The 13,387-nt window shown below is 36.5% G+C and overlaps 1 non-coding gene across 1 annotated transcript in view; it reads right to left on the reverse strand.

Annotated features, from left to right (window-relative positions):
* Nucleotides 1-9,763, reverse strand: part of LOC18441740 (putative amidase At4g34880) — a 34,532-nt gene extending 24,769 nt beyond the window's left edge. The window contains exon 1 of the transcript XR_002282163.1: nucleotides 9,252-9,763. This is a non-coding gene — a transcript (putative amidase At4g34880). The remainder of the gene's footprint in view (nucleotides 1-9,251) is intronic.
* Nucleotides 9,764-13,387: the final 3,624 nt, after the last annotated feature.

Below are 13,387 nucleotides of genomic sequence, written 5' to 3' on the forward strand. Positions count from 1 at the left end.
TCCAAATTTCCATTATTTGTTTATTTATTTTTGTTAGTTGGGCAATTCTCTAAGCTTTAGGCAGTCTAATGAAAAAGCTAAAAAAAAATTAAATTAAATTTCGGTTTTAGAAATTTGGATTGAGGGGCAATTATGAAAAAAAAAAAACAAAAAAACATAATTTGCCTGACGTTTGTTGTAATTTCCACTATAAATAGAGCATTTTGTATTTTAGAAAAAACTTTATCGTATTTAAGGATAATTTTTTATGGTCCCTACGTAAATCTCTAAGTCTTAACACAACAATCCTTACATTCATTTGTTTTATTTGTTTTTGGGTGATTTAGTGGGGAAGACAGACCCCTACTAGATTAGAGAGTTACATTTTTTTAAGGTTAGCAATGCATACCAAGATGTGGTAACAGGATGTGGGGATGCTACCGCCATGACTACAGCACCTTTCCTATATTCATTAGTTTATGTATGTACGTGCATGCAAGAGAGAGAGAGAGAGTCTCACCTGCAAACCCTAGGCGAAGGTACCATGAGTAGCAGTTTGTTTGGTTTTTCTCAGTTCTCGGACAGGCGAAAGTGCTTTCAATGGCAAAGAGAGCCTGGACAATGGTGAGCTATGGTTGAAGAACCGGAAGATAATTTCTTCAGAAAGTTACGGCAGCGGAGTGGGTTCAAAGCTTGGTGGTGGCTACGGAATCAAACTCGGCGATGTGCCCAGCGGTCCTAGCCCAATCGGGAACCACCATGGTGAGGGCCGCCCGCCCTCTGTCTCAGTCCTAGAGGGCCGCATGCTCAGTGATGTTCCCAATGGTCCTTACCCAACAAATGGTGAGGGCAGACCACCCTCCCTCTCAGAGGACCCCATTCTCCGTGAGGTGCCTGGCGGCCCCAACCCTTTGTACCATAAGTGAACTCTTCCGATCATCGAACCCCAAAAATCCCATGGCCCTTACAATACTGCAAAAATTTGGAGCCCTTAAGTGATTTTCTTCTGTCTCTCTCTGATGGTAGTCTTCCTAGTATGCTTGGAGAATATATAGTTTCCTCCATATTATGTTGTGTATGTAGCCTTCCTCCGTATTATGTTGTGTATGAATCATCATATGCTTGCTTCTTTGGGACAATTTATATTAAACTTATAAAGCTATGGAGTCATCTTCATTTGACTGTATTCTTTATTTGGGACAGCTTATATTAAACTTATAATGCTATGGAGTCATCTTCATTTGACTGTATTCTCGAGAAGGATATTCTTCCAGTATTGCAATTTTGAGGCTATTATAATTGTTGGTAGTTATAGAAACCGGAAACTTTACAAGATAGGAAACTTAATATCTGGCCAAGGCTTTAAACAATCAAATTAGAGCCCATCTTCAAATAGTGTCGAGAAATATGGTTTCAATACTAGAAATTTTTGTAATAGAATTAAAATATATTTTCATCTTTAATTATAAAATTTAAAGATTTAAAAATAGTGTAGATTGAGCAAATCTATGAAAATTTGAAAATTAATGGTAAAAAAAAATTGCATTACAAGATGCACTACTTCCAAAACCTAAGATTCATTTTTTTTCTCATGCCCATCCATCTTGATGTCAAGATGATCAATTTGATGATATTTAGGTGTCAAAACAACTTCTTCTAGTGAAATTTTTGAGGTAGGCCCTAATTTGATTGTTTAGAACCAAGGCTCTTCATAAACTTTTCCCATAATTATAAGGCTATTGAGTCATGCTTATCTTGGTGTATTTTCGTTAAGGAGATGTAAATATGCAATCCATATAATACTGCAATTTTGCGGCCATTTATACTTATAAAGAGCGATGTTTGTTTGGGGCAGTGGCAACCATAGTTAGCAAGTCGGGAGATAATAAATTATTGGCAATGTTGATTTTATTTCAAAAAATCGGAGGAAAAAATCGGGTAAAATAATACAGATTGCTAAAAAAATAAGGTTTCGGATTTTGTTAAAAAAAACGTAGCGAAAAAATAGGATATGTAAAGATGATAAAACATAGGATTGTGATTTGCAGCTATTATATATATATATATATATATATACTTAAGCCACTAAACAATAATTTTATAGCTTTACTAGTATCATTAAAATCAGGAAAAATATTTAACGAGACCATTTACCTTTGGTACAAGGTGGTCACAATTGATCTTGACCATTGGATGTGATATTGGGTGGCGGTAATTATTTTATTACTCACGCTCAAAGTCTAAAAGAAATTTTTTCGAACTTTGTAACACATCCAGGCTACAACATTTAATATCAGAAGGCTGTAAGTAATTGTGACCTCCATGTATGAAAGGTAAAAAGTCTCATTGTTTATAATCCCACAAAATAAGGCTGAACAATATTTTGTTGAAACTTTAAATAAATCCAACAATAATACTTACTTTGTTGTCACAGCACAAAACATATCGTAGATCTATTGCGAGCACAAGATGAAACAACAACAACAATACTAAACACAATAATTGTGAACCAAGCTATAGGACTATTTCTCAAAAAAAATAGCTGTCCTTCCAAAATGCTATGTTGCATACACCAATAAAATGCAAAAATAAAAAAATAAAATATAAAATTAAGAAAAATTCTTTATGCATAAAAACTACACAAAATGCTCAAGAAAATTTAAATATCGCACTAAATAGCAACCACCTAAATCTTTAGTATCATTTAATATCTCTCTTGTTCTTTACAAGGAGGCATAAATTTTTTTTTTTTAAAAATAGATTTTTCATTAGGCTGCTATTGTTCTAATTTTTCCTATTATTTTAAGATATAAGTTTGTTTTAAGGGTGGGTGCTGTTTGTATAGAGCCCAGGTTCTAAACAATCAAATTAGGGCCTACATTCAAATAGTGCCAAGAAATGTGGTTTCAATACTTGAAATCTTTGTGATAGCATTAAAATATATTTTCATATTTATTTTTAAATTTTAAAGCTTCGAATAGGGTAGATCGACAAATCTATGAAAACTTAAAAATATCGAAAAGTGACTATCCAAAAATGCATTACAAAATACACTATTTCCAAAACTTAAAATCCATTGTTTTCCATGTCCATGCTTCTTGTTGTCGAGATGATCAATTTGAGGATATTTGGGCATCAAAACAACCTCTTCTAGTGAAATTTTTGAGATAGGCTCTAATTTAATTGTTTAGAGCCTCGGCTCTAAGTAAACTTTTCCCTTGTTTTAATTTTTTTTTTTGAGGAATACATTGCTTGTATTTTTTGTATATTTTTTATAAGATAACTTATTGGTGAAATTTTTGATGGAATTTTTTGTTAAATAAAGATTCTTAATTTACTCCCACTGTTAATGTATTTATCTTTAAATCAAAATTTAATAATATTAAGTTAATGAAGAAATAAGGTTATAAGGAAGAAGTTTTATTGAAAATATTTTTTGAAAAAAGATAAAATTTGGATTTAAATCTACCCTTGTTATCGTGATCTGAAACCGTATGCCCAAAACCGCCATCTTCCCAAACCACCTACTCCTAAAACTACCAGTTCAAACCACACCCATAACCGCCATTTTGAAACCACACCCAAAACTGCCATTGGGAAAACCAAATATCTGATCCCAAAACTACCATTTGTATCCAGATCCCAAAACCACCATCTAAAACCTCTACGAAATAAGGCCCTAATTCTTCTCTCCACTGCACAACGGGTGTTGGTCTCTCTTTCCACTAAAGCAAGAGTATTGCACAGGCTGAGATGTCTCCAACAAACTAGAGAGAGAAACTGCGATTAGATAAAGAATCAGGTATCACCTCAGAAATTCTCTTGTGAACCAGAGAAAGGAGCCAGCTCTGAGATCTCCATCAAAGCAGTAAAAATCAAACCTGAGAAGCATATCTCTCCGGTTTTCCGTGTCAACAAAAATGAGAATTATCTGAAATATGGCTTTTCAACTGTCCCATGTAACCCTTTGGCGCACTCTCCATATGTGGCCTCTCTCTCTTTTGTTGAAATTTTAAAAGTCACGTACTCACATACTCTTGGAGAGATAAACACAAAACTCAACTTTACTCAAATTTACCACACCTTCACTATTACCACACTGCCCACTATATAGATAACTACCCATTACCTAGATAACTACCTATTACATCCACTTTTTTGCATCGACTTTAACAAACTGCCCGCTACCTAGATAACTACCCATTACATCCATGCATCATCTTTAACAAATTACCCACTATCTAGCTAACTACCCATTACTTAGATAACTACCCATTACGTCCACTTTTTTGCATCATCTTTAACACTTTTCTTGGTACAAATTTCATTTTTTTTTTCTTTTAAATCTCTTCTTGTTTCTTCTTATTTCTTCTTTTGCATCTTGCTTTTTTTTCTTCTACTTTTTATTTTTATTTTTTTGCTTCTTCTTCTTCTACTTGCTGCTTCTTGCTTCTTTTTCTTCTTTTTGCTTCTTGCTTCTTCTTATTCATTTCTTCTTTTTTTTTTTTTTTAAAACATATCACATTTTTTTTTCATGTCTTCTCATGGAATCATCATGTTTTTTAATGACATAACAAACTAGGACTGTCCTGTTTTTCTAAACGCAATTTCTTATTTTATGCCATTTTATTAGGCACCTTATTTAGTCTTCTTATGGCTTCATCATACCTTTTCCTGACATGACAAATTAGAACTTCAATGTGCTGTTTTTCTAAACACAATTTCTTTTTTATGTATTCTCATTAGGCTCCCTCATGCATTTTCATGGCATCATCATGCCTTTTCATGACATGACAAACTAAGACTTCGATATCTTGTTTTCATTTTTCAAAAATCAATCGTTTCTCCTATGCCTACACTAGGCATGAATTTCCCATCATGGCTTTCCATGGCAAAACATATCAAGACTGCAGTGTCCTGTTTTTCTTCTTTCCTAAACATTATTTTTCATTTTTCATTTTCCTATGCCTACATAGGCAAGGATTTCCCATGAGGACTACTCATGTCCGTCTTTTAGAATTTTTTTTTCGTTTTTAAATCTCATTTTCTGAAAACTTTTGCAAAAATATGACATCAAGAGCTCTCCAATTTTCTTTCCCTTTTATTTATTTATTTTTCTTCTTTTTAATTCTTCATCTTCTTTTTCCAAGAACATCACAATTTTTTTTCTCCTTTTTTTTTATTGCAAATCAATTTTTTTTTTTAATCACCCTTTTTTTCTTAATAAGACCCAAACATTGTTTTCATTTTAAATCAATGCTCATAAAAATCTCCTTTAAAAATTGGTATTGATGGTTGAGAAATCTTTGAGTTGCTATTGTTTGCCATATGGAAAAAAGCACGAAAATAAAGAAATTTGTAACACCTTTCTTTGAGTTTTGTCTCTGTTCTCCTCTCGACGTAATAAATCTCCACCAATGCCTATCTCTTAGGTAACTTGACTCTCCAATGCCTATCTTTCGCAACTTGTACTCTGAAGGTGATGGGCCCACCACGCTGATCTCTAATGTTTATCTTTTTCACAACCTGGGCTCTCTTCACAACGTGATATCTAATGTTTATCTTTTTTTGCATAACCTGCGCTCTGCAAGTCAATGCCTAACTTTTTTTTTCTTTTGACAACGTCGGCTCTGATACCATGTCGAAATTTTAAAAGAACACGTATTCATGTACTCATGGAGAGATAAACATAAAACTCAACTATACTAAAGTTTTTCCACATGCTCACATTTCAAATCAAGTAGATCTATAAATAAATGAAAATCTTGAAAATGGAGGGTCCAAATAATGTGTTCCAAGATGTACGATTTTTATAATTTGAATTTGTTTTTTCCAATAATATGTTCTAAGATGTACTATTTTTATGACTTGAAATCTTTACATCTTTCTATCTCAATGTCGATATGACCAATTAAATGTTTTTCTAACTTCAAAACAATGTTTTTTTTTCAAGGATTTTAGTTATGTAACTTAATTCTATATTTTAAGGTGTCAACTTTATATAAACTTTTTCTTTTTAAGGTTAGTTTTGTGATTGTCCATTGATTGATAGTTTTGCTAGCATGATGAAGCTGTCTACATTGATAGTTTTGCTGGCATGATGAAGCTTTCTACATTCATTTGCTTTTCTCTATTGGGCTTCTGGTAAGTTTCTATCTTCCTCATTCAATGCAATCTCTCTATCTCTCTCGATCTCTCGAATATTTTTATTTACATTGAGACTTTCTCTCTCTCTCACTGTACTTATAGCCTTTCTTTCTTAACACTTGGTAGCAAGAAAGAGACTCCTATTTTTGAGATTTTGGTTTTCTTACTTGTTCATGATATTGAAGTCTGTGCACAATGACATAGAGATATAGAGAAAGAGAAGAGATAGAGAATCTGTCTTGAATCTACTAGATTGTTCATGACATTTCCTTTCTCTACCCTCTCTCACTTCTTTCCAAGAAACTCGCCCTTTTAACTCTTAGACTAATTTACGTATGGATCCTAAATTTTTTTAAAAAATATGAAACGTTTCATATATAGACAAAACCTGTTTTATTTTTATTTTTATTTTTTTTTCAAAATTTATCTTTGCCCCAAGGATGGAATCCTCGATCCAAATTTTCCTTAATTTTTTTTTTTTAATTTTTTTGTTAGTAGGGCAATGCTTCAACCTTTAGGGCAGTCTAATGAAAAAACTAAAAACAAAATTAAATTTTGGTTTTAGAAATTTTGGATGGAGGGGCAATTTTGAAAAATAACCAAAAAAACACGACTTGACCAACATTTGTTGTAATTTCTACCTATAAATGGAGCATTTTGTATTTTAGAAATACTTTATCGTATTTTAGGAAAATTTTATAGTCCCCATGTAAATCCCTAAGTAGTCTTAGCACTGCAATCCTTACATTCGTTAGTTTTTTGTTTTTACGTAATTCAATGGGGAAGACAGGCCCTTACTTTTTTTTTAATAGATTAGAGACTTACACTTTTTAAGGTGTTAATTGGGGGTGTCAGCTGTAGCAATGTATACCACAATGTGGTAACTGGGTGTGGGGATGCTAGCACCACCACTCGAGCCCTTTTACTATGTTCATTAGTTTATGTAACGACAAGGATGGTTGTACGTGCATGCTAGAGAGAGAGAGTCTCACCTGCAAACCCCAGGATAAGGTACCATGAATAGCAAGCATAACAATAATATGTTTGTTTGGGTTTCTCAATTCTCACAGAGGCGAAAATGCGCTCAATGGCAAAGACAGCCTGGACAACGGTGAGCTATGGTTGAAGTACGGAAAGATAATCTTCGGAGAGTTAGGGCAGCGGAGTGGGTTCAAAGCTTTGTGGTGGCTATGGAATCATACTCGGTGATGTGCCCAACGGTCCTAACTCAATCGGGAGCCACCATGTTGGGGGCAGGCCGCCCTCCCTCCCATAGGGCTGCAGGCTCCATGATGTTCCCCATGATCCTCACCCAATCCATGGTGGGGGCAGCCCGCCCTTTCTCCCATAGGGCCATATTCTCCATGAGGTGCCCGGCGCACCGACCCTTTGCACCATAACTGAACTCCTCCGATAATCGAACTCTAGAAATCTCATAGCCCTTTTTGGAGCCCCTGATTGATTTTCTTCTCTCTCTCTGATGGTAGTCTTCCTAGTATGCTACGAGAATATATAGTTTCCTCCATATTATGTTGTGTATGCAGTCTTCCTCGGTATTATGTTGTGTATGATTCATCATATGCTAGCATTTTTGGGACAATTTATATTAAACTTATAAATCTACGAATTCATCGTCATTTGACTATATTCTCGAGAAGGAGATTCAATACTTCCAGTATTGCAATTTTGAGGCTATTATAATTGTTGGTGGTTATAGAAACTGGAAACTTAACATCGTGTAATATACAAGATAGGAAACTCATTATCTCGTTTCCATAACCGTCAACAATAATTATGGTAAGACCATTTTACAATATTGAAAGGACTATGGGATTTATGGGGTTCGACGAGACGAGTAATCCGGTGATGGTCCGAAGCGTTGGGACCGGTGGGCGAATATCTGAGAACTCTGTTGCTCTGGGGACTAGGGAGAGGGGTGGGCTACCCCCACCAAGGTGGTTCCCAATTGGGTTACAACCACAGGGCACATCATGGAGGTTACGAACCTCCAAGGCAAGGGATGGGCTACCTCAACCATGGTGGTTCCCGATTGGGTTAAGACCGCTGGGTACTTCATGGAGCATGTGGCCCTTTGGGACAGAGGGCTGGCTTCCTCCACCATTGTGGTTCTCAATTGGGTTAGGGCCGCTGGGCACATCATGGAGCATACAGCCCTTCAGTGCTAAGGGCGGGTTTCCCCCACCATTGTGGTTCCCGATTGGGTTAGGGCCGCTGGGCACATCATGAAGCATACGGCCCTCCGAGACAAAGGGCGGGTTTCCCCCACCATTGTGGTTCCTGATTGGGTTAGGGTCGTTGGGCACATCATGGAGCATACGGCCCTTTAGTGCGGAGGGCGGGCTTCCCCCACCATTGTGATTCCCGCTTGGGTTAGGCCCGCTGGGCACATCATGGAACATACGGCCCTTCAGTGCAAAGGGAGGGCTTCCCCCACCATTGTGGTTCCCGATTGGGTTAGGGCTGCTAGGTACATCATGAAGCATACGGTCCTTTGAGACAGAGGGTGGGTTTCCCCCACCATTGTGGTTCCTAATTGGGTTAGGGCCATTGGGCACATCATGGAGCATATGGCCCTTCAGTGCTATTTAAAATTCAAATAAATAGTTAAAAATTAGATAAATTAAAAAGGTAAATAGAAATCATTGGAAATTAATTGCTTGTTTGCTCTAAAAAAACCATGCTAGAAAGCCAAAGTGAGCATAAAAGAGAAAAATAATCCTGAATAAGGTGGAACATTAACAAATGCAAGGAACCATTTTAAAACAAACTTAAAAAGGGAAAGTACCCGTCCACATCAATTGGACAGACCCTTCCAATGGTTAAGATCTCATATGGTCATATCCAATGACCAAAAGTTAGTCTCACATTTTATTTTTTTATTTAAATAAAACATTTATTTGAATTTTTTAGTGTAAGCATATTTTTACAAAGCTTACTCCTAAAAAGAAGCATAAATTGCATGTATTTTTTTGCTTAGGACACGACTGGGTAAGGCAATCGGACTCGCCCCATCCAAGCCCTCAGTGGGGTCAATGATCCTAGCGAGTCTAATGTGTGAGGGGATTTCCAAACCATTTGCTCTAAATAAAGGATCCATGTGTTACCTTAGGTTGACCCCCAAGAACACTCGACCCATTAGGGGCCTTAAACGTCCTAAAATGTGCCCATTCACTAGGGCTTGCCTTCCCCAGAACGATAACACCCGCCCTCAGCCTCCTGACCATGCCCGCATCTCGTGGTACCACTGAACCGAGCCAAGCAACGCAAGTGATCCAGCCGTGGTGTTGAGCTGGTCTCGTGTCAGTATGTTACCCTTTAACAGCACCGGTATACCATGTAACCCTTTGGCGTACTCTCCATGTGTGGCCTCTCTCTCTTTTTCAGCCCTATCGACCTGGTCCAACGCATCCGAGTTCACCTCGAGCACTGCACGTAGAAGCAGGTTGAGCGCGTTAATTTCTCGGAGATAGAACTCGACAAGGTCTCTTGATGTGAGCTCCTTGTGCTTGAAGGCTTCTTGAATTTGGTTCACTGTGGCTTCCTTGATCTCAAAGGCAAAAGAGGGAGAGATAACAAGCAAGAGGAGCAGAGCAATCTGGTTTGAGCAAGTACCCATTGTTTGTGGACCGTCAGTGTACGTTGCAATATTTTATAGACTAGCGGATGGTCCTCCTACTGTGGTCCAGCGGCTGTCATTTTCAGGTCTGGCCTTCTTGTAGAAGGACGGTGGAGATTGGACTGGAGAGGGAGTTTTTCACTGTTGATCTGCAATAGACCATTGGAGGAATGGCTAGATCACAAACACTAGCCAATATATGAGGGTTTGACGACGAGATTCTCCTCAAAGGCTTTTACTATTATTATTATTATTATTATTTATTTATTTTTTAAGTAAGTAATTAGGGATAATAGGCCCCTAGTCGTTTTTGAATTAGTTAGTGGTTTTCGAAGCTATGAGTAAAAGCCACAACGTGTAACTGAGATATGGGGTGTACTACCACCACAAACTCAGCTCCTCTCCCTCCTCTAAGACTTCCTCAGCTCTATGCCATGGTTTGGGAGTGGAATTCTTATACTTCCATGGCATGCATATATTTATCTTGGAGGAGGTTGTATGCCATGGTTTAAGACGAGATTCTCTATTAAGGCTTTTTTTTTTTTGGGTAATTCAATAGGGAAGATGACCCCTACTAATTTAAATTAGTTAGTAGTTTTTGAAGATGTCAGTGAGAAAGAAAGCCACAACGTATAATTGTAGTATAGGGTATACTACCACTAAAAGAATATTCCCCTATTTTTGTTTTTTTTTTCCTTGTATTTGAAGCGAGTTTTGCCCTTTTTGGACTTCCGAACTGCTCTGTTCCCTATTTTGAACAGCTCAAAACTAGCCGATTCCTTTATTTAATCCCTTTAGATTCAATTGGAAATTTCTTTTATGTGTATTAATATCTTGGGCTAGAATTTTCATATATTTATTGGTTTACGGCTGACTTTAGTAGAAAACACAGTTACCAGCTTGATATCCTACATTGGCTAAAGGGCTTGCTTAGAGCCCGTAAACCTAAACCATAGGGCCAGTCAGTCCTAATCACTTCCCCATAACTATCCTAGACCTAAAACATAATTTTGTTCCCTTCCAAGGACTTCCTTCCTAGTTTGAACCATAGTTACCGAGAGCGGGAACAACTGTCGGTTTAGAGAATGGGAACAACTCCTGCTTTAGGGAGCGGGAGCGTCGGATTGACAGCTGACCAAAGCTACAAAGTTCGGAAAGAGAGTTTCGGTGAGGGTAAAAGTAGCAGATCGAGACCTCGTATGAACAGATAGTGTGTTCCCAATACATCGGAATCTAGATCTTTATTTAACAGATACGCGTTCCATGTCAAATGGGATCGTGTTTCGATATTCATCAAGATTACGCTTCCATCAACAGCATGATAGCGCCCCCATCTATGAATAACCATGTTCCTATTTGGAGAGGATAGAGCATCATTCAAGGAAGGATCGGGTTCCATGCATGATTAGTCTGCGCTCCCATCGTAGAACTCCACTTGTATGAAAATTTGGGTTAAAATATAATTATTTTATTTTAAAAGTTAATATTATTTGAAAAGTTTCTTTTAGGAAGTTCCAAGAATGTAAGGATGAAGTTTCGAGAACGTAGGGATTCTGGAACGAGATCTACAATTTAAGCGTTCTGTGGGACAGTGGGATCGAGATCCTTTGTGCATGGGATTGAGAATCCTATAAATATGAGCCAACTCCTGAAAAATTTAAATTGAGTTCCGTTCGAAATTCTGGTCATTAAACGCAGGAGCTAGGTTCTGGAGAGGGAGCGCCATCCTAGTTGGGTGCTCTGGTAACTATGGTTTGCATCGTGCTAGTGACATAGTATTAGCCCATGGTGCACCATATCTTGTGCTCCATATGTCTCAAGTAACATCTAAAAGTACCATAGGATCCCCATCGTTAGGAAACGCTAATTAGTTAACCCTAAAAAGCCAACTTTCGTAATTACACTAATCCTTTAGACAAACCTTCCAGGCAACCATAACCCTAACTATAGACCTTCTAAGATATCTTATAAGTCTAGTAAACCTCGACCCAACTCTTCCAAGACCTTAAACTCACCAAAATCCTTAAAACCTAGGAATGGACTGAAGGCATAGGTGTTCAAGGTGTTGGGTGTTACAACATAATGTTTTTAATTTCAGTCTTATTATGAATATAAGACCCTTATCCAATGATATACTTTTAAAAAAACAAAAAAAAAAAAACCTCAAAACCGTACGTACAATGTACCACATTAGCTGGAGCTCAGACCAGCGTACCTTGGCCTTAGTACTTTTAAATCTTATTCCAACTCCAAACACAATCTTCTCTAGCTTATACGACCAATACAATGGCTCCCATTTAAACCTCAACTCTTGGTGTTAAACCTGTGTGCCCAGCTTATCAAATACTCTCACATCTTTTCTTTTTTCTCTTTTCATTTTCTTTCATTTGTTTGCATAACAGTTTTTTTTTTTTTTTTTTTAAACGCTTTCTAAAACCCTTTTCTTTGTTTTCTAAAGTTTCTCTATTCTTCTCCTTGGCTATGTGGCGAATGTCTAGCTAGTATAGTTGGACTATGATGGAAAGTTTTTAGGCCAACGTTTTGTCACATGTAATATGCAATGTTGTAAGATTCGTTTTAGAGTTTTTTTTTGCTTGGGTAAGAAAATGAAGTATTTCGGTATTTGGGCCGATTAGGGGAAGACTTAGAACCTCTTTAAAAAAAATTAATATAAATAAATTAGATATTTATATATAAAAATAAAAAATAAATTTTTTTTTTATAGGTATTTCTTTTTTGATAGAAGCAACCCGAAGGTTCGGCCGAAGCAGACGAAAGTAGGCCGACTAGCCTGAAGTGGCCCGAATTTGACCGAAGTGATGGCACCACGCTTCTCTTCTCTTCGGCTTATGCTTAAAATCTGACGGAAGCGAAGTGAATTTGATAACAATGATAATATGACATGAACCTTTTCTATTATTTTTTATTGATTTTGTATCCCGTAAACTGAGCTGGAAGAAACATTGTTCTTTCTCTCCCAAGTTTCATCCATAAACAAAGCTATGTAGAGTTTTGTTATTTTCACTAATAGGATGATTCCCTTATTTTTTTATATTTAGGATATGAATTTTTTTGGTTATTCATTGGTTTGAGATTTTCTTGAAGTTATATCATTAAACTAAAAGTGACATCTTGCATAGTGTAAATATGGAACTTGAAATAGTGCATTGTAGTGACAAAATGTATGAATTGACTTTTGATACAAGGAAGTCACAATTATTATTGATTGTTATATTTGAAATCTAAGAGTTAAAGATATTTGAGCACAAAGTCCAAAATAAAATCTATTGAATTTCACATCCAATAGCTAAAAGTGACTGTGACCTTATACAAAAACTAAATGATTTCATAGTATACAATGCCATAGGATAAAACTAATACTAGTGCACTATACAAACAATCAAATTATACTAAGATAAAACCAAGTGTTTATGGAACCTATTAGCCGGGAAATATTAATGGATTTGGATTAACAAGTAATCATCGATCGACCACGAAAGAAAGATTCAGTTAAGTATCTTAAGAGTATTCATATCATAAAGGTATTGTGTACAATGAGACAGTTATCTTTGGTACAAGGACGTCAATAATGCTACTGGCTATTACATGCCAAATTGGATACTT

This window comes from Amborella trichopoda, chromosome 9 (assembly GCF_054954075.1).
Source record: "Amborella trichopoda isolate Santa Cruz 75 chromosome 9, AtrichopodaSantaCruz75HAP2 v2.0, whole genome shotgun sequence".
NCBI lineage: Eukaryota > Viridiplantae > Streptophyta > Magnoliopsida > Amborellales > Amborellaceae > Amborella > Amborella trichopoda.